The sequence below is a fragment of the Gadus macrocephalus genome, chromosome 4 (genome assembly GCF_031168955.1).
Source record: "Gadus macrocephalus chromosome 4, ASM3116895v1".
Lineage (NCBI taxonomy): Eukaryota > Metazoa > Chordata > Actinopteri > Gadiformes > Gadidae > Gadus > Gadus macrocephalus.
In genome coordinates, this window is record NC_082385.1 from 23,888,361 (window position 1) to 23,906,791 (window position 18,431).

The following is an 18,431-nucleotide window of genomic DNA, read 5'->3' on the forward strand; positions in this document are numbered from 1 at the left end:
CATAATTATTATGAATTCTTAAAACGCAACTTAAACACAGTGTGTGAATGGTCACATCTCATGGAACATCAAACTGAGCGGGCAAACCTAACTTAACAGATCGTCTGAAATAAATAGTTCTTGACGACAGTGATTTCACTTTTCGTAAGGTGACCTCAAAACTCCCTTCAGAAGTGGGACTCAAACCCACACTTCCAGACGAGACTGCGACCTGATCGCAGCACCTTAGACCGGCCATCCTGACACAAACTAAAAAGTGTCCCAGAGTGAATAGTGGGTTCAATTTCGTTAAACTTGTCAAGTTATCAATGGCCTCGTCTTGCCCACAGACACCTCATGCATCTCAAATAACGCCAGGTAAATGTGTTCGGCACTGTGGGTAAAAATCCCTAACTCCCCGTCGGGGAATTGAACCCCGGTCTCCCGCGTGACAGGCGGGGATACTGACCACTATACTAACGAGGAGCTCTGTAAATTCCAATTCCTCAACACGTCCAAGAACTTTGACGTCTACAAGTGGAAACGTGAGTCTGACCTATTCATTTCTGGGGGCACAACTTCTTGAGCTAACAAGCGTTGGTGTTTCATTGGTAGAATTACCTGTCATGCATGAAGCCCTGGTCTGCAACATTGGAAAGTATCTGGGCTGCATTGTAGTGCACCTGCTGCTGAATCTCTGGCTGATTGCAGGCAAAGGTATAAGGCTGGGTCATTTGCGTGACCAAAACAAATTGGCTCTTTTCGTTCGGACTGAGTTAAACCAAGAATCTTCACATTCCTGGTTTCATGCATGGCCAATGGATACTGACCACTGTACTAATGAGGGGCTGTGGTGTTCTAGTATTTCTTAAAGTGAGCAAGCACTATGAGTCCTGCAGGTGGAAATGTGTCTTGAGAGGATTTTGTGAGCCAAAGTGGGACTAAAAGGGAGCATTGGTGGTTCAGTGGTAGAATTCTCGCCTGCCACGCGGGAGGCCCGGGTTCGATTCCCGGCCAATGCAGTGCATAATTATTATGAATTCTTAAAACGCAACTTAAACACAATGTGTGAATTGTCACATCTCATGGAACATCAAACTGAGCGGGCGAACCTAACTTAACAGATCGTCTGAAATAAATAGTTCTTGACGACAGTGATTTCACTTTTCGTAAGATGACCTCAAAACTCCCTTCAGAAGTGGGACTCAAACCCACACTTCCAGACGAGACTGTGACCTGATCGCAGCACCTTAGACCGGCCATCCTGACACAAACTAAAAAGTGTCCCAGAGTGAATAGTGGGTGCAATTTCGTTAAACTTGTCAAGTTATCAATGGCCTCGTCTTGCCCACAGACACCTCATGCATCTCAAATAACGCCAGGTTGAATGTGTTCGGCACTGTGGGTAATAATCCCTAACTCCCCGTCGGGGAATTGAACCCCGGTCTCCCGCGTGACAGGCGGGGATACTGACCACTAGACTAACGAGGAGCTCTGTAAATTCCAATTCCTCAACACGTCCAAGAACTTTGACGTCTACAAGTGGAAACGTGAGTCTGACCTATTCATTTCTGGGGGCACAACTTCTTGAGCTAACAAGCGTTGGTGTTTCATTGGTAGAATTACCTGTCATGCATGAAGCCCTGGTCTGCAACATTGGAAAGTATCTGGGCTGCATTGTAGTGCACCTGCTGCTGAATCTCTGGCTGATTGCAGGCAAAGGTATAAGGCTGGGTCATTTGCGTGACCAAAACAAATTGGCTCTTTTCGTTCGGACTGAGTTAAACCAAGAATCTTCACATTCCTGGTTTCATGCATGGCCAATGGATACTGACCACTGTACTAATGAGGGGCTGTGGTGTTCTAGTATTTCTTAAAGTGAGCAAGCACTATGAGTCCTGCAGGTGGAAATGTGTCTTGAGAGGATTTTGTGAGCCAAAGTGGGACTAAACGCGAGCATTGGTGGTTCAATGGTAGAATTCTCGCCTGCCTCGCGCGAGGCCCGGGTTCGATTCCCGGCCAATGCAGTGCATAATTATTATGAATTCTTAAAACGCAACTTAAACACAGTGTGTGAATGGTCACATCTCATGGAACATCAAACTGAGCGGGCAAACCTAACTTAACAGATCGTCTGAAATAAATAGTTCTTGACGACAGTGATTTCACTTTTCGTAAGGTGACCTCAAAACTCCCTTCAGAAGTGGGACTCAAACCCACACTTCCAGACGAGACTGCGACCTGATCGCAGCACCTTAGACCGGCCATCCTGACACAAACTAAAAAGTGTCCCAGAGTGAATAGTGGGTTCAATTTCGTTAAACTTGTCAAGTTATCAATGGCCTCGTCTTGCCCACAGACACCTCATGCATCTCAAATAACGCCAGGTTGAATGTGTTCGGCACTGTGGGTAAAAATCCCTAACTCCCCGTCGGGGAATTGAACCCCGGTCTCCCGCGTGACAGGCGGGGATACTGACCACTAAACTAACGAGGAGCTCTGTAAATTCCAATTCCTCAACACGTCCAAGAACTTTGACGTCTACAGGTGGAAACGTGAGTCTGACCTATTCATTTCTGGGGGCACAACTTCTTGAGCTAACAAGCGTTGGTGTTTCATTGGTAGAATTACCTGTCATGCATGAAGCCCTGGTCTGCAACATTGGAAAGTATCTGGGCTGCATTGTAGTGCACCTGCTGCTGAATCTCTGGCTGATTGCAGGCAAAGGTATAAGGCTGGGTCATTTGCGTGACCAAAACAAATTGGCTCTTTTCGTTCGGACTGAGTTAAACCAAGAATCTTCACATTCCTGGTTTCATGCATGGCCAAAGGATACTGACCACTGTACTAATGAGGGGCTGTGGTGTTCTAGTATTTCTTAAAGTGAGCAAGCACTATGAGTCCTGCAGGTGGAAATGTGTCTTGAGAGGATTTTGTGAGCCAAAGTGGGACTAAAAGCGAGCATTGGTGGTTCAATGGTAGAATTCTCGCCTGCCTCGCGCGAGGCCCGGGTTCGATTCCCGGCCAATGCAGTGCATAATTATTATGAATTCTTAAAACGCAACTTAAACACAGTGTGTGAATGGTCACATCTCATGGAACATCAAACTGAGCGGGCGAACCTAACTTAACAGATCGTCTGAAATAAATAGTTCTTGACGACAGTGATTTCACTTTTCGTAAGGTGACCTCAAAACTCCCTTCAGAAGTGGGACTCAAACCCACACTTCCAGACGAGACTGTGACCTGATCGCAGCACCTTAGACCGGCCATCCTGACACAAACTAAAAAGTGTCCCAGAGTGAATAGTGGGTGCAATTTCGTTAAACTTGTCAAGTTATCAATGGCCTCGTCTTGCCCACAGACACCTCATGCATCTCAAATAACGCCAGGTTGAATGTGTTCGGCACTGTGGGTAAAAATCCCTAACTCCCTGTCGGGGAATTGAACCCCGGTCTCCCGCGTGACAGGCGGGGATACTGACCACTATACTAACGAGGAACTCTGTGGATTTACGTTCCTCAACACATCCAAGAACTTTGAAGACTACAGGTGGAAACGTGAGTCTGACCTATTCATTTCTGGGGGCACAACTTCTTGAGCTAACAAGCGTTGGTGTTTCATTGGTAGAATTACCTGTCATGCATGAAGCCCTGGTCTGCAACATTGGAAAGTATCTGGGCTGCATTGTAGTGCACCTGCTGCTGAATCTCTGGCTGATTGCAGGCAAAGGTATAAGGCTGGGTCATTTGCGTGACCAAAACAAATTGGCTCTTTTCGTTCGGACTGAGTTAAACCAAGAATCTTCACATTCCTGGTTTCATGCATGGCCAAAGGATACTGACCACTGTACTAATGAGGGGCTGTGGTGTTCTAGTATTTCTTAAAGTGAGCAAGCACTATGAGTCCTGCAGGTGGAAATGTGTCTTGAGAGGATTTTGTGAGCCAAAGTGGGACTAAAAGCGAGCATTGGTGGTTCAATGGTAGAATTCTCGCCTGCCTCGCGCGAGGCCCGGGTTCGATTCCCGGCCAATGTAGTGCATAATTATTATGAATTCTTAAAACGCAACTTAAACACAGTGTGTGAATGGTCACATCTCATGGAACATCAAACTGAGCGGGCGAACCTAACTTAACAGATCGTCTGAAATAAATAGTTCTTGACGACAGTGATTTCACTTTTCGTAAGGTGACCTCAAAACTCCCTTCAGAAGTGGGACTCAAACCCACACTTCCAGACGAGACTGCGACCTGATCGCAGCACCTTAGACCGGCCATCCTGACACAAACTAAAAAGTGTCCCAGAGTGAATAGTGGGTGCAATTTCGTTAAACTTGTCAAGTTATCAATGGCCTCGTCTTGCCCACAGACACCTCATGCATCTCAAATAACGCCAGGTTGAATGTGTTCGGCACTGTGGGTAAAAATCCCTAACTCCCCGTCGGGGAATTGAACCCCGGTCTCCCGCGTGACAGGCGGGGATACTGACCACTATACTAACGAGGAGCTCTGTAAATTCCAATTCCTCAACACGTCCAAGAACTTTGACGTCTACAAGTGGAAACGTGAGTCTGACCTATTCATTTCTGGGGGCACAACTTCTTGAGCTAACAAGCGTTGGTGTTTCATTGGTAGAATTACCTGTCATGCATGAAGCCCTGGTCTGCAACATTGGAAAGTATCTGGGCTGCATTGTAGTGCACCTGCTGCTGAATCTCTGGCTGCTTGCAGGCAAAGGTATAAGGCTGGGTCATTTGCGTGACCAAAACAAATTGGCTCTTTTCGTTCGGACTGAGTTAAACCAAGAATCTTCACATTCCTGGTTTCATGCATGGCCAATGGATACTGACCACTGTACTAATGAGGGGCTGTGGTGTTCTAGTATTTCTTAAAGTGAGCAAGCACTATGAGTCCTGCAGGTGGAAATGTGTCTTGAGAGGATTTTGTGAGCCAAAGTGGGACTAAAAGCGAGCATTGGTGGTTCAATGGTAGAATTCTCGCCTGCCTCGCGCGAGGCCCGGGTTCGATTCCCGGCCAATGCAGTGCATAATTATTATGAATTCTTAAAACGCAACTTAAACACAGTGTGTGAATGGTCACATCTCATGGAACATCAAACTGAGCGGGCGAACCTAACTTAACAGATCGTCTGAAATAAATAGTTCTTGACGACAGTGATTTCACTTTTCGTAAGGTGACCTCAAAACTCCCTTCAGAAGTGGGACTCAAACCCACACTTCCAGACGAGACTGTGACCTGATCGCAGCACCTTAGACCGGCCATCCTGACACAAACTAAAAAGTGTCCCAGAGTGAATAGTGGGTGCAATTTCGTTAAACTTGTCAAGTTATCAATGGCCTCGTCTTGCCCACAGACACCTCATATATCTCAAATAACGCCAGGTTGAATGTGTTCGGCACTGTGGGTAAAAAACCCTAACTCCCCGTCGGGGAATTGAACCCCGGTCTCCCGCGTGACAGGCGGGGATACTGACCACTATAATAACGAGGAGCTCTGTAAATTCCAATTCCTCAACACGTCCAAGAACTTTGACGTCTACAAGTGGAAACGTGAGTCTGACCTATTCATTTCTGGGGGCACAACTTCTTGAGCTAACAAGCGTTGGTGTTTCATTGGTAGAATTACCTGTCATGCATGAAGCCCTGGTCTGCAACATTGGAAAGTATCTGGGCTGCATTGTAGTGCACCTGCTGCTGAATCTCTGGCTGATTGCAGGCAAAGGTATAAGGCTGGGTCATTTGCGTGACCAAAACAAATTGGCTCTTTTCGTTCGGACTGAGTTAAACCAAGAATCTTCACATTCCTGGTTTCATGCATGGCCAAAGGATACTGACCACTGTACTAATGAGGGGCTGTGGTGTTCTAGTATTTCTTAAAGTGAGCAAGCACTATGAGTCCTGCAGGTGGAAATGTGTCTTGAGAGGATTTTGTGAGCCAAAGTGGGACTAAAAGCGAGCATTGGTGGTTCAATGGTAGAATTCTCGCCTGCCTCGCGCGAGGCCCGGGTTCGATTCCCGGCCAATGTAGTGCATAATTATTATGAATTCTTAAAACGCAACTTAAACACAGTGTGTGAATGGTCACATCTCATGGAACATCAAACTGAGCGGGCGAACCTAACTTAACAGATCGTCTGAAATAAATAGTTCTTGACGACAGTGATTTCACTTTTCGTAAGGTGACCTCAAAACTCCCTTCAGAAGTGGGACTCAAACCCACACTTCCAGACGAGACTGCGACCTGATCGCAGCACCTTAGACCGGCCATCCTGACACAAACTAAAAAGTGTCCCAGAGTGAATAGTGGGTGCAATTTCGTTAAACTTGTCAAGTTATCAATGGCCTCGTCTTGCCCACAGACACCTCATGCATCTCAAATAACGCCAGGTTGAATGTGTTCGGCACTGTGGGTAAAAATCCCTAACTCCCCGTCGGGGAATTGAACCCCGGTCTCCCGCGTGACAGGCGGGGATACTGACCACTATACTAACGAGGAGCTCTGTAAATTCCAATTCCTCAACACGTCCAAGAACTTTGACGTCTACAAGTGGAAACGTGAGTCTGACCTATTCATTTCTGGGGGCACAACTTCTTGAGCTAACAAGCGTTGGTGTTTCATTGGTAGAATTACCTGTCATGCATGAAGCCCTGGTCTGCAACATTGGAAAGTATCTGGGCTGCATTGTAGTGCACCTGCTGCTGAATCTCTGGCTGATTGCAGGCAAAGGTATAAGGCTGGGTCATTTGCGTGACCAAAACAAATTGGCTCTTTTCGTTCGGACTGAGTTAAACCAAGAATCTTCACATTCCTGGTTTCATGCATGGCCAAAGGATACTGACCACTGTACTAATGAGGGGCTGTGGTGTTCTAGTATTTCTTAAAGTGAGCAAGCACTATGAGTCCTGCAGGTGGAAATGTGTCTTGAGAGGATTTTGTGAGCCAAAGTGGGACTAAAAGCGAGCATTGGTGGTTCAATGGTAGAATTCTCGCCTGCCTCGCGCGAGGCCCGGGTTCGATTCCCGGCCAATGCAGTGCATAATTATTATGAATTCTTAAAACGCAACTTAAACACAGTGTGTGAATGGTCACATCTCATGGAACATCAAACTGAGCGGGCGAACCTAACTTAACAGATCGTCTGAAATAAATAGTTCTTGACGACAGTGATTTCACTTTTCGTAAGGTGACCTCAAAACTCCCTTCAGAAGTGGGACTCAAACCCACACTTCCAGATGAGACTGCGACCTGATCGCAGCACCTTAGACCGGCCATCCTGACACAAACTAAAAAGTGTCCCAGAGTGAATAGTGGGTGCAATTTCGTTAAACTTGTCAAGTTATCAATGGCCTCGTCTTGCCCACAGACACCTCATGCATCTCAAATAACGCCAGGTTGAATGTGTTCGGCACTGTGGGTAAAAATCCCTAACTCCCCGTCGGGGAATTGAACCCCGGTCTCCCGCGTGACAGGCGGGGATACTGACCACTATACTAACGAGGAGCTCTGTAAATTCCAATTCCTCAACACGTCCAAGAACTTTGACGTCTACAAGTGGAAACGTGAGTCTGACCTATTCATTTCTGGGGGCACAACTTCTTGAGCTAACAAGCGTTGGTGTTTCATTGGTAGAATTACCTGTCATGCATGAAGCCCTGGTCTGCAACATTGGAAAGTATCTGGGCTGCATTGTAGTGCACCTGCTGCTGAATCTCTGGCTGCTTGCAGGCAAAGGTATAAGGCTGGGTCATTTGCGTGACCAAAACAAATTGGCTCTTTTCGTTCGGACTGAGTTAAACCAAGAATCTTCACATTCCTGGTTTCATGCATGGCCAATGGATACTGACCACTGTACTAATGAGGGGCTGTGGTGTTCTAGTATTTCTTAAAGTGAGCAAGCACTATGAGTCCTGCAGGTGGAAATGTGTCTTGAGAGGATTTTGTGAGCCAAAGTGGGACTAAAAGCGAGCATTGGTGGTTCAATGGTAGAATTCTCGCCTGCCTCGCGCGAGGCCCGGGTTCGATTCCCGGCCAATGCAGTGCATAATTATTATGAATTCTTAAAACGCAACTTAAACACAGTGTGTGAATGGTCACATCTCATGGAACATCAAACTGAGCGGGCGAACCTAACTTAACAGATCGTCTGAAATAAATAGTTCTTGACGACAGTGATTTCACTTTTCGTAAGGTGACCTCAAAACTCCCTTCAGAAGTGGGACTCAAACCCACACTTCCAGACGAGACTGTGACCTGATCGCAGCACCTTAGACCGGCCATCCTGACACAAACTAAAAAGTGTCCCAGAGTGAATAGTGGGTGCAATTTCGTTAAACTTGTCAAGTTATCAATGGCCTCGTCTTGCCCACAGACACCTCATGCATCTCAAATAACGCCAGGTTGAATGTGTTCGGCACTGTGGGTAAAAATCCCAAACTCCCCGTCGGGGAATTGAACCCCGGTCTCCCGCGTGACAGGCGGGGATACTGACCACTATACTAACGAGGAGCTCTGTAAATTCCAATTCCTCAACACGTCCAAGAACTTTGACGTCTACAAGTGGAAACGTGAGTCTGACCTATTCATTTCTGGGGGCACAACTTCTTGAGCTAACAAGCGTTGGTGTTTCATTGGTAGAATTACCTGTCATGCATGAAGCCCTGGTCTGCAACATTGGAAAGTATCTGGGCTGCATTGTAGTGCACCTGCTGCTGAATCTCTGGCTGATTGCAGGCAAAGGTATAAGGCTGGGTCATTTGCGTGACCAAAACAAATTGGCTCTTTTCGTTCGGACTGAGTTAAACCAAGAATCTTCACATTCCTGGTTTCATGCATGGCCAAAGGATACTGACCACTGTACTAATGAGGGGCTGTGGTGTTCTAGTATTTCTTAAAGTGAGCAAGCACTATGAGTCCTGCAGGTGGAAATGTGTCTTGAGAGGATTTTGTGAGCCAAAGTGGGACTAAAAGCGAGCATTGGTGGTTCAATGGTAGAATTCTCGCCTGCCTCGCGCGAGGCCCGGGTTCGATTCCCGGCCAATGTAGTGCATAATTATTATGAATTCTTAAAACGCAACTTAAACACAGTGTGTGAATGGTCACATCTCATGGAACATCAAACTGAGCGGGCGAACCTAACTTAACAGATCGTCTGAAATAAATAGTTCTTGACGACAGTGATTTCACTTTTCGTAAGGTGACCTCAAAACTCCCTTCAGAAGTGGGACTCAAACCCACACTTCCAGACGAGACTGCGACCTGATCGCAGCACCTTAGACCGGCCATCCTGACACAAACTAAAAAGTGTCCCAGAGTGAATAGTGGGTGCAATTTCGTTAAACTTGTCAAGTTATCAATGGCCTCGTCTTGCCCACAGACACCTCATGCATCTCAAATAACGCCAGGTTGAATGTGTTCGGCACTGTGGGTAAAAATCCCTAACTCCCCGTCGGGGAATTGAACCCCGGTCTCCCGCGTGACAGGCGGGGATACTGGCCACTATACTAACGAGGATCTCTGTAAATTCCAATTCCTCAACACGTCCAAGAACTTTGACGTCTACAAGTGGAAACGTGAGTCTGACCTATTCATTTCTGGGGGCACAACTTCTTGAGCTAACAAGCGTTGGTGTTTCATTGGTAGAATTACCTGTCATGCATGAAGCCCTGGTCTGCAACATTGGAAAGTATCTGGGCTGCATTGTAGTGCACCTGCTGCTGAATCTCTGGCTGATTGCAGGCAAAGGTATAAGGCTGGGTCATTTGCGTGACCAAAACAAATTGGCTCTTTTCGTTCGGACTGAGTTAAACCAAGAATCTTCACATTCCTGGTTTCATGCATGGCCAATGGATACTGACCACTGTACTAATGAGGGGCTGTGGTGTTCTAGTATTTCTTAAAGTGAGCAAGCACTATGAGTCCTGCAGGTGGAAATGTGTCTTGAGAGGATTTTGTGAGCCAAAGTGGGACTAAAAGCGAGCATTGGTGGTTCAATGGTAGAATTCTCGCCTGCCTCGCGCGAGGCCCGGGTTCGATTCCCGGCCAATGCAGTGCATAATTATTATGAATTCTTAAAACGCAACTTAAACACAGTGTGTGAATGGTCACATCTCATGGAACATCAAACTGAGCGGGCGAACCTAACTTAACAGATCGTCTGAAATAAATAGTTCTTGACGACAGTGATTTCACTTTTCGTAAGGTGACCTCAAAACTCCCTTCAGAAGTGGGACTCAAACCCACACTTCCAGACGAGACTGCGACCTGATCGCAGCACCTTAGACCGGCCATCCTGACACAAACTAAAAAGTGTCCCAGAGTGAATAGTGGGTGCAATTTCGTTAAACTTGTCAAGTTATCAATGGCCTCGTCTTGCCCACAGACACCTCATGCATCTCAAATAACGCCAGGTTGAATGTGTTCGGCACTGTGGGTAAAAATCCCTAACTCCCCGTCGGGGAATTGAACCCCGGTCTCCCGCGTGACAGGCGGGGATACTGACCACTATACTAACGAGGAGCTCTGTAAATTCCAATTCCTCAACACGTCCAAGAACTTTGACGTCTACAAGTGGAAACGTGAGTCTGACCTATTCATTTCTGGGGGCACAACTTCTTGAGCTAACAAGCGTTGGTGTTTCATTGGTAGAATTACCTGTCATGCATGAAGCCCTGGTCTGCAACATTGGAAAGTATCTGGGCTGCATTGTAGTGCACCTGCTGCTGAATCTCTGGCTGCTTGCAGGCAAAGGTATAAGGCTGGGTCATTTGCGTGACCAAAACAAATTGGCTCTTTTCGTTCGGACTGAGTTAAACCAAGAATCTTCACATTCCTGGTTTCATGCATGGCCAATGGATACTGACCACTGTACTAATGAGGGGCTGTGGTGTTCTAGTATTTCTTAAAGTGAGCAAGCACTATGAGTCCTGCAGGTGGAAATGTGTCTTGAGAGGATTTTGTGAGCCAAAGTGGGACTAAAAGCGAGCATTGGTGGTTCAATGGTAGAATTCTCGCCTGCCTCGCGCGAGGCCCGGGTTCGATTCCCGGCCAATGCAGTGCATAATTATTATGAATTCTTAAAACGCAACTTAAACACAGTGTGTGAATGGTCACATCTCATGGAACATCAAACTGAGCGGGCGAACCTAACTTAACAGATCGTCTGAAATAAATAGTTCTTGACGACAGTGATTTCACTTTTCGTAAGGTGACCTCAAAACTCCCTTCAGAAGTGGGACTCAAACCCACACTTCCAGACGAGACTGTGACCTGATCGCAGCACCTTAGACCGGCCATCCTGACACAAACTAAAAAGTGTCCCAGAGTGAATAGTGGGTGCAATTTCGTTAAACTTGTCAAGTTATCAATGGCCTCGTCTTGCCCACAGACACCTCATGCATCTCAAATAACGCCAGGTTGAATGTGTTCGGCACTGTGGGTAAAAATCCCAAACTCCCCGTCGGGGAATTGAACCCCGGTCTCCCGCGTGACAGGCGGGGATACTGACCACTATACTAACGAGGAGCTCTGTAAATTCCAATTCCTCAACACGTCCAAGAACTTTGACGTCTACAAGTGGAAACGTGAGTCTGACCTATTCATTTCTGGGGGCACAACTTCTTGAGCTAACAAGCGTTGGTGTTTCATTGGTAGAATTACCTGTCATGCATGAAGCCCTGGTCTGCAACATTGGAAAGTATCTGGGCTGCATTGTAGTGCACCTGCTGCTGAATCTCTGGCTGATTGCAGGCAAAGGTATAAGGCTGGGTCATTTGCGTGACCAAAACAAATTGGCTCTTTTCGTTCGGACTGAGTTAAACCAAGAATCTTCACATTCCTGGTTTCATGCATGGCCAAAGGATACTGACCACTGTACTAATGAGGGGCTGTGGTGTTCTAGTATTTCTTAAAGTGAGCAAGCACTATGAGTCCTGCAGGTGGAAATGTGTCTTGAGAGGATTTTGTGAGCCAAAGTGGGACTAAAAGCGAGCATTGGTGGTTCAATGGTAGAATTCTCGCCTGCCTCGCGCGAGGCCCGGGTTCGATTCCCGGCCAATGTAGTGCATAATTATTATGAATTCTTAAAACGCAACTTAAACACAGTGTGTGAATGGTCACATCTCATGGAACATCAAACTGAGCGGGCGAACCTAACTTAACAGATCGTCTGAAATAAATAGTTCTTGACGACAGTGATTTCACTTTTCGTAAGGTGACCTCAAAACTCCCTTCAGAAGTGGGACTCAAACCCACACTTCCAGACGAGACTGCGACCTGATCGCAGCACCTTAGACCGGCCATCCTGACACAAACTAAAAAGTGTCCCAGAGTGAATAGTGGGTGCAATTTCGTTAAACTTGTCAAGTTATCAATGGCCTCGTCTTGCCCACAGACACCTCATGCATCTCAAATAACGCCAGGTTGAATGTGTTCGGCACTGTGGGTAAAAATCCCTAACTCCCCGTCGGGGAATTGAACCCCGGTCTCCCGCGTGACAGGCGGGGATACTGGCCACTATACTAACGAGGATCTCTGTAAATTCCAATTCCTCAACACGTCCAAGAACTTTGACGTCTACAAGTGGAAACGTGAGTCTGACCTATTCATTTCTGGGGGCACAACTTCTTGAGCTAACAAGCGTTGGTGTTTCATTGGTAGAATTACCTGTCATGCATGAAGCCCTGGTCTGCAACATTGGAAAGTATCTGGGCTGCATTGTAGTGCACCTGCTGCTGAATCTCTGGCTGATTGCAGGCAAAGGTATAAGGCTGGGTCATTTGCGTGACCAAAACAAATTGGCTCTTTTCGTTCGGACTGAGTTAAACCAAGAATCTTCACATTCCTGGTTTCATGCATGGCCAATGGATACTGACCACTGTACTAATGAGGGGCTGTGGTGTTCTAGTATTTCTTAAAGTGAGCAAGCACTATGAGTCCTGCAGGTGGAAATGTGTCTTGAGAGGATTTTGTGAGCCAAAGTGGGACTAAAAGCGAGCATTGGTGGTTCAATGGTAGAATTCTCGCCTGCCTCGCGCGAGGCCCGGGTTCGATTCCCGGCCAATGCAGTGCATAATTATTATGAATTCTTAAAACGCAACTTAAACACAGTGTGTGAATGGTCACATCTCATGGAACATCAAACTGAGCGGGCGAACCTAACTTAACAGATCGTCTGAAATAAATAGTTCTTGACGACAGTGATTTCACTTTTCGTAAGGTGACCTCAAAACTCCCTTCAGAAGTGGGACTCAAACCCACACTTCCAGACGAGACTGCGACCTGATCGCAGCACCTTAGACCGGCCATCCTGACACAAACTAAAAAGTGTCCCAGAGTGAATAGTGGGTGCAATTTCGTTAAACTTGTCAAGTTATCAATGGCCTCGTCTTGCCCACAGACACCTCATGCATCTCAAATAACGCCAGGTTGAATGTGTTCGGCACTGTGGGTAAAAATCCCTAACTCCCCGTCGGGGAATTGAACCCCGGTCTCCCGCGTGACAGGCGGGGATACTGGCCACTATACTAACGAGGATCTCTGTAAATTCCAATTCCTCAACACGTCCAAGAACTTTGACGTCTACAAGTGGAAACGTGAGTCTGACCTATTCATTTCTGGGGGCACAACTTCTTGAGCTAACAAGCGTTGGTGTTTCATTGGTAGAATTACCTGTCATGCATGAAGCCCTGGTCTGCAACATTGGAAAGTATCTGGGCTGCATTGTAGTGCACCTGCTGCTGAATCTCTGGCTGATTGCAGGCAAAGGTATAAGGCTGGGTCATTTGCGTGACCAAAACAAATTGGCTCTTTTCGTTCGGACTGAGTTAAACCAAGAATCTTCACATTCCTGGTTTCATGCATGGCCAATGGATACTGACCACTGTACTAATGAGGGGCTGTGGTGTTCTAGTATTTCTTAAAGTGAGCAAGCACTATGAGTCCTGCAGGTGGAAATGTGTCTTGAGAGGATTTTGTGAGCCAAAGTGGGACTAAAAGCGAGCATTGGTGGTTCAATGGTAGAATTCTCGCCTGCCTCGCGCGAGGCCCGGGTTCGATTCCCGGCCAATGCAGTGCATAATTATTATGAATTCTTAAAACGCAACTTAAACACAGTGTGTGAATGGTCACATCTCATGGAACATCAAACTGAGCGGGCGAACCTAACTTAACAGATCGTCTGAAATAAATAGTTCTTGACGACAGTGATTTCACTTTTCGTAAGGTGACCTCAAAACTCCCTTCAGAAGTGGGACTCAAACCCACACTTCCAGACGATACTGTGACCTGATCGCAGCACCTTAGACCGGCCATCCTGACACAAACTAAAAAGTGTCCCAGAGTGAATAGTGGGTGCAATTTCGTTAAACTTGTCAAGTTATCAATGACCTCGTCTTGCCCACAGACACCTCAAATAACGCCAGGTTGAATGTGTTCGGCACTGTGGGTAAATATCCCTAACTCCCCATCGGTGAATTGAACCCCGGTCTCCCGCGTGACAGGCGGGGATACTGACCACTATACTAACGAGGAACTCTGTGGATATACGTTCCTCAACACGTCCAAGAACTTTGAAGACTACAGGTGGAAACGTGAGTCTGACCTATTCATTTCTGGGGGCACAACTTCTTGAGCTAACAAGCGTTGGTGTTTCATTGGTAGAATTACCTGTCATGCATGAAGCCCTGGTCTGCAACATTGGAAAGTATCTGGGCTGCATTGTAGTGCACCTGCTGCTGAATCTCTGGCTGATTGCAGGCAAAGGTAGAAGGCTGGGTCATTTGCGTGACCAAAACAAATTGGCTCTTTTCGTTCGGACTGAGTTAAACCAAGAATCTTCACATTCCTGGTTTCATGCATGGCCAAAGGATACTGACCACTGTACTAATGAGGGGCTGTGGTGTTCTAGTATTTCTTAAAGTGAGCAAGCACTATGAGTCCTGCAGGTGGAAATGTGTCTTGAGAGGATTTTGTGAGCCAAAGTGGGACTAAAAGCGAGCATTGGTGGTTCAATGGTAGAATTCTCGCCTGCCTCGCGCGAGGCCCGGGTTCGATTCCCGGCCAATGCAGTGCATAATTATTATGAATTCTTAAAACGCAACTTAAACACAGTGTGTGAATGGTCACATCTCATGGAACATCAAACTGAGCGGGCAAACCTAACTTAACAGATCGTCTGAAATAAATAGTTCTTGACGACAGTGATTTCACTTTTCGTAAGGTGACCTCAAAACTCCCTTCAGAAGTGGGACTCAAACCCACACTTCCAGACGAGACTGCGACCTGATCGCAGCACCTTAGACCGGCCATCCTGACACAAACTAAAAAGTGTACCAGAGTGAACAGTGGGTTCAATTTCGTTAAACTTGTCAAGTTATCAATGACCTCGTCTTGCCCACAGACACCTCAAATAACGCCAGGTTGAATGTGTTCGGCACTGTGGGTAAATATCCCTAACTCCCCATCGGTGAATTGAACCCCGGTCTCCCGCGTGACAGGCGGGGATACTGACCACTATACTAACGAGGAACTCTGTGGATATACGTTCCTCAACACGTCCAAGAACTTTGAAGACTACAGGTGGAAACGTGAGTCTGACCTATTCATTTCTGGGGGCACAACTTCTTGAGCTAACAAGCGTTGGTGTTTCATTGGTAGAATTACCTGTCATGCATGAAGCCCTGGTCTGCAACATTGGAAAGTATCTGGGCTGCATTGTAGTGCACCTGCTGCTGAATCTCTGGCTGATTGCAGGCAAAGGTAGAAGGCTGGGTCATTTGCGTGACCAAAACAAATTGGCTCTTTTCGTTCGGACTGAGTTAAACCAAGAATCTTCACATTCCTGGTTTCATGCATGGCCAATGGATACTGACCACTGTACTAATGAGGGGCTGTGGTGTTCTAGTATTTCTTAAAGTGAGCAAGCACTATGAGTCCTGCAGGTGGAAATGTGTCTTGAGAGGATTTTGTGAGCCAAAGTGGGACTAAAAGGGAGCATTGGTGGTTCAGTGGTAGAATTCTCGCCTGCCACGCGGGAGGCCCGGGTTCGATTCCCGGCCAATGCAGTGCATAATTATTATGAATTCTTAAAACGCAACTTAAACACAGTGTGTGAATGGTCACATCTCATGGAACATCAAACTGAGCGGGCGAACCTAACTTAACAGATCGTCTGAAATAAATAGTTCTTGACGACAGTGATTTCACTTTTCGTAAGGTGACCTCAAAACTCCCTTCAGAAGTGGGACTCAAACCCACACTTCCAGACGAGACTGTGACCTGATCGCAGCACCTTAGACCGGCCATCCTGACACAAACTAAAAAGTGTCCCAGAGTGAATAGTGGGTGCAATTTCGTTAAACTTGTCAAGTTATCAATGGCCTCGTCTTGCCCACAGACACCTCATGCATCTCAAATAACGCCAGGTTGAATGTGTTCGGCACTGTGGGTAAAAATCCCTAACTCCCCGTCGGGGAATTGAACCCCGGTCTCCCGCGTGACAGGCGGGGATACTGACCACTATACTAACGAGGAGCTCTGTAAATTCCAATTCCTCAACACGTCCAAGAACTTTGACGTCTACAAGTGGAAACGTGAGTCTGACCTATTCATTTCTGGGGGCACAACTTCTTGAGCTAACAAGCGTTGGTGTTTCATTGGTAGAATTACCTGTCATGCATGAAGCCCTGGTCTGCAACATTGGAAAGTATCTGGGCTGCATTGTAGTGCACCTGCTGCTGAATCTCTGGCTGATTGCAGGCAAAGGTATAAGGCTGGGTCATTTGCGTGACCAAAACAAATTGGCTCTTTTCGTTCGGACTGAGTTAAACCAAGAATCTTCACATTCCTGGTTTCATGCATGGCCAAAGGATACTGACCACTGTACTAATGAGGGGCTGTGGTGTTCTAGTATTTCTTAAAGTGAGCAAGCACTATGAGTCCTGCAGGTGGAAATGTGTCTTGAGAGGATTTTGTGAGCCAAAGTGGGACTAAAAGCGAGCATTGGTGGTTCAATGGTAGAATTCTCGCCTGCCTCGCGCGAGGCCCGGGTTCGATTCCCGGCCAATGTAGTGCATAATTATTATGAATTCTTAAAACGCAACTTAAACACAGTGTGTGAATGGTCACATCTCATGGAACATCAAACTGAGCGGGCGAACCTAACTTAACAGATCGTCTGAAATAAATAGTTCTTGACGACAGTGATTTCACTTTTCGTAAGGTGACCTCAAAACTCCCTTCAGAAGTGGGACTCAAACCCACACTTCCAGACGAGACTGCGACCTGATCGCAGCACCTTAGACCGGCCATCCTGACACAAACTAAAAAGTGTCCCAGAGTGAATAGTGGGTGCAATTTCGTTAAACTTGTCAAGTTATCAATGGCCTCGTCTTGCCCACAGACACCTCATGCATCTCAAATAACGCCAGGTTGAATGTGTTCGGCACTGTGGGTAAAAATCCCTAACTCCCCGTCGGGGAATTGAACCCCGGTCACCCGCGTGACAGGCGGGGATACTGGCCACTATACTAACGAGGAGCTCTGTAAATTCCAATTCCTCAACACGTCCAAGAACTTTGACGTCTACAAGTGGAAACGTGAGTCTGACCTATTCATTTCTGGGGGCACAACTTCTTGAGCTAACAAGCGTTGGTGTTTCATTGGTAGAATTACCTGTCATGCATGAAGCCCTGGTCTGCAACATTGGAAAGTATCTGGGCTGCATTGTAGTGCACCTGCTGCTGAATCTCTGGCTGATTGCAGGCAAAGGTATAAGGCTGGGTCATTTGCGTGACCAAAACAAATTGGCTCTTTTCGTTCGGACTGAGTTAAACCAAGAATCTTCACATTCCTGGTTTCATGCATGGCCAATGGATACTGACCACTGTACTAATGAGGGGCTGTGGTGTTCTAGTATTTCTTAAAGTGAGCAAGCACTATGAGTCCTGCAGGTGGAAATGTGTCTTGAGAGGATTTTGTGAGCCAAAGTGGGACTAAAAGGGAGCATTGGTGGTTCAGTGGTAGAATTCTCGCCTGCCACGCGGGAGGCCCGGGTTCGATTCCCGGCCAATGCAGTGCATAATTATTATGAATTCTTAAAACGCAACTTAAACACAATGTGTGAATTGTCACATCTCATGGAACATCAAACTGAGCGGGCGAACCTAACTTAACAGATCGTCTGAAATAAATAGTTCTTGACGACAGTGATTTCACTTTTCGTAAGATGACCTCAAAACTCCCTTCAGAAGTGGGACTCAAACCCACACTTCCAGACGAGACTGTGACCTGATCGCAGCACCTTAGACCGGCCATCCTGACACAAACTAAAAAGTGTCCCAGAGTGAATAGTGGGTGCAATTTCGTTAAACTTGTCAAGTTATCAATGGCCTCGTCTTGCCCACAGACACCTCATGCATCTCAAATAACGCCTGGTT

General features: G+C 46.7%; 11 non-coding genes across 11 annotated transcripts; 3 read left to right on the forward strand and 8 right to left on the reverse strand.

Moving 5' to 3' along the window:
* Window positions 1–393: 393 nt before the first annotated feature.
* On the reverse strand, window positions 394–465 carry trnad-guc (transfer RNA aspartic acid (anticodon GUC)). The gene has a single exon. It is a non-coding gene; the product is annotated as a tRNA-Asp (tRNA).
* Window positions 466–930: 465 nt separating this feature from the next.
* trnag-gcc (transfer RNA glycine (anticodon GCC)) lies at window positions 931–1,001 on the forward strand. The gene has a single exon. It is a non-coding gene; the product is annotated as a tRNA-Gly (tRNA).
* A 3,412-nt stretch (window positions 1,002–4,413) lies between these two features.
* trnad-guc (transfer RNA aspartic acid (anticodon GUC)) lies at window positions 4,414–4,485 on the reverse strand. The gene has a single exon. It is a non-coding gene; the product is annotated as a tRNA-Asp (tRNA).
* A 1,938-nt stretch (window positions 4,486–6,423) lies between these two features.
* Window positions 6,424–6,495, reverse strand: trnad-guc (transfer RNA aspartic acid (anticodon GUC)). The gene has a single exon. It is a non-coding gene; the product is annotated as a tRNA-Asp (tRNA).
* A 933-nt stretch (window positions 6,496–7,428) lies between these two features.
* On the reverse strand, window positions 7,429–7,500 carry trnad-guc (transfer RNA aspartic acid (anticodon GUC)). The gene has a single exon. It is a non-coding gene; the product is annotated as a tRNA-Asp (tRNA).
* A 933-nt stretch (window positions 7,501–8,433) lies between these two features.
* trnad-guc (transfer RNA aspartic acid (anticodon GUC)) lies at window positions 8,434–8,505 on the reverse strand. Its single transcript has one exon. It is a non-coding gene; the product is annotated as a tRNA-Asp (tRNA).
* A 1,938-nt stretch (window positions 8,506–10,443) lies between these two features.
* Window positions 10,444–10,515, reverse strand: trnad-guc (transfer RNA aspartic acid (anticodon GUC)). The gene has a single exon. It is a non-coding gene; the product is annotated as a tRNA-Asp (tRNA).
* Window positions 10,516–11,448: 933 nt separating this feature from the next.
* trnad-guc (transfer RNA aspartic acid (anticodon GUC)) lies at window positions 11,449–11,520 on the reverse strand. The gene has a single exon. It is a non-coding gene; the product is annotated as a tRNA-Asp (tRNA).
* Window positions 11,521–15,987: 4,467 nt separating this feature from the next.
* Window positions 15,988–16,058, forward strand: trnag-gcc (transfer RNA glycine (anticodon GCC)). Its single transcript has one exon. It is a non-coding gene; the product is annotated as a tRNA-Gly (tRNA).
* A 397-nt stretch (window positions 16,059–16,455) lies between these two features.
* Window positions 16,456–16,527, reverse strand: trnad-guc (transfer RNA aspartic acid (anticodon GUC)). Its single transcript has one exon. It is a non-coding gene; the product is annotated as a tRNA-Asp (tRNA).
* A 1,470-nt stretch (window positions 16,528–17,997) lies between these two features.
* trnag-gcc (transfer RNA glycine (anticodon GCC)) lies at window positions 17,998–18,068 on the forward strand. The gene has a single exon. It is a non-coding gene; the product is annotated as a tRNA-Gly (tRNA).
* The last annotated feature ends 363 nt before the right edge of the window (window positions 18,069–18,431 follow it).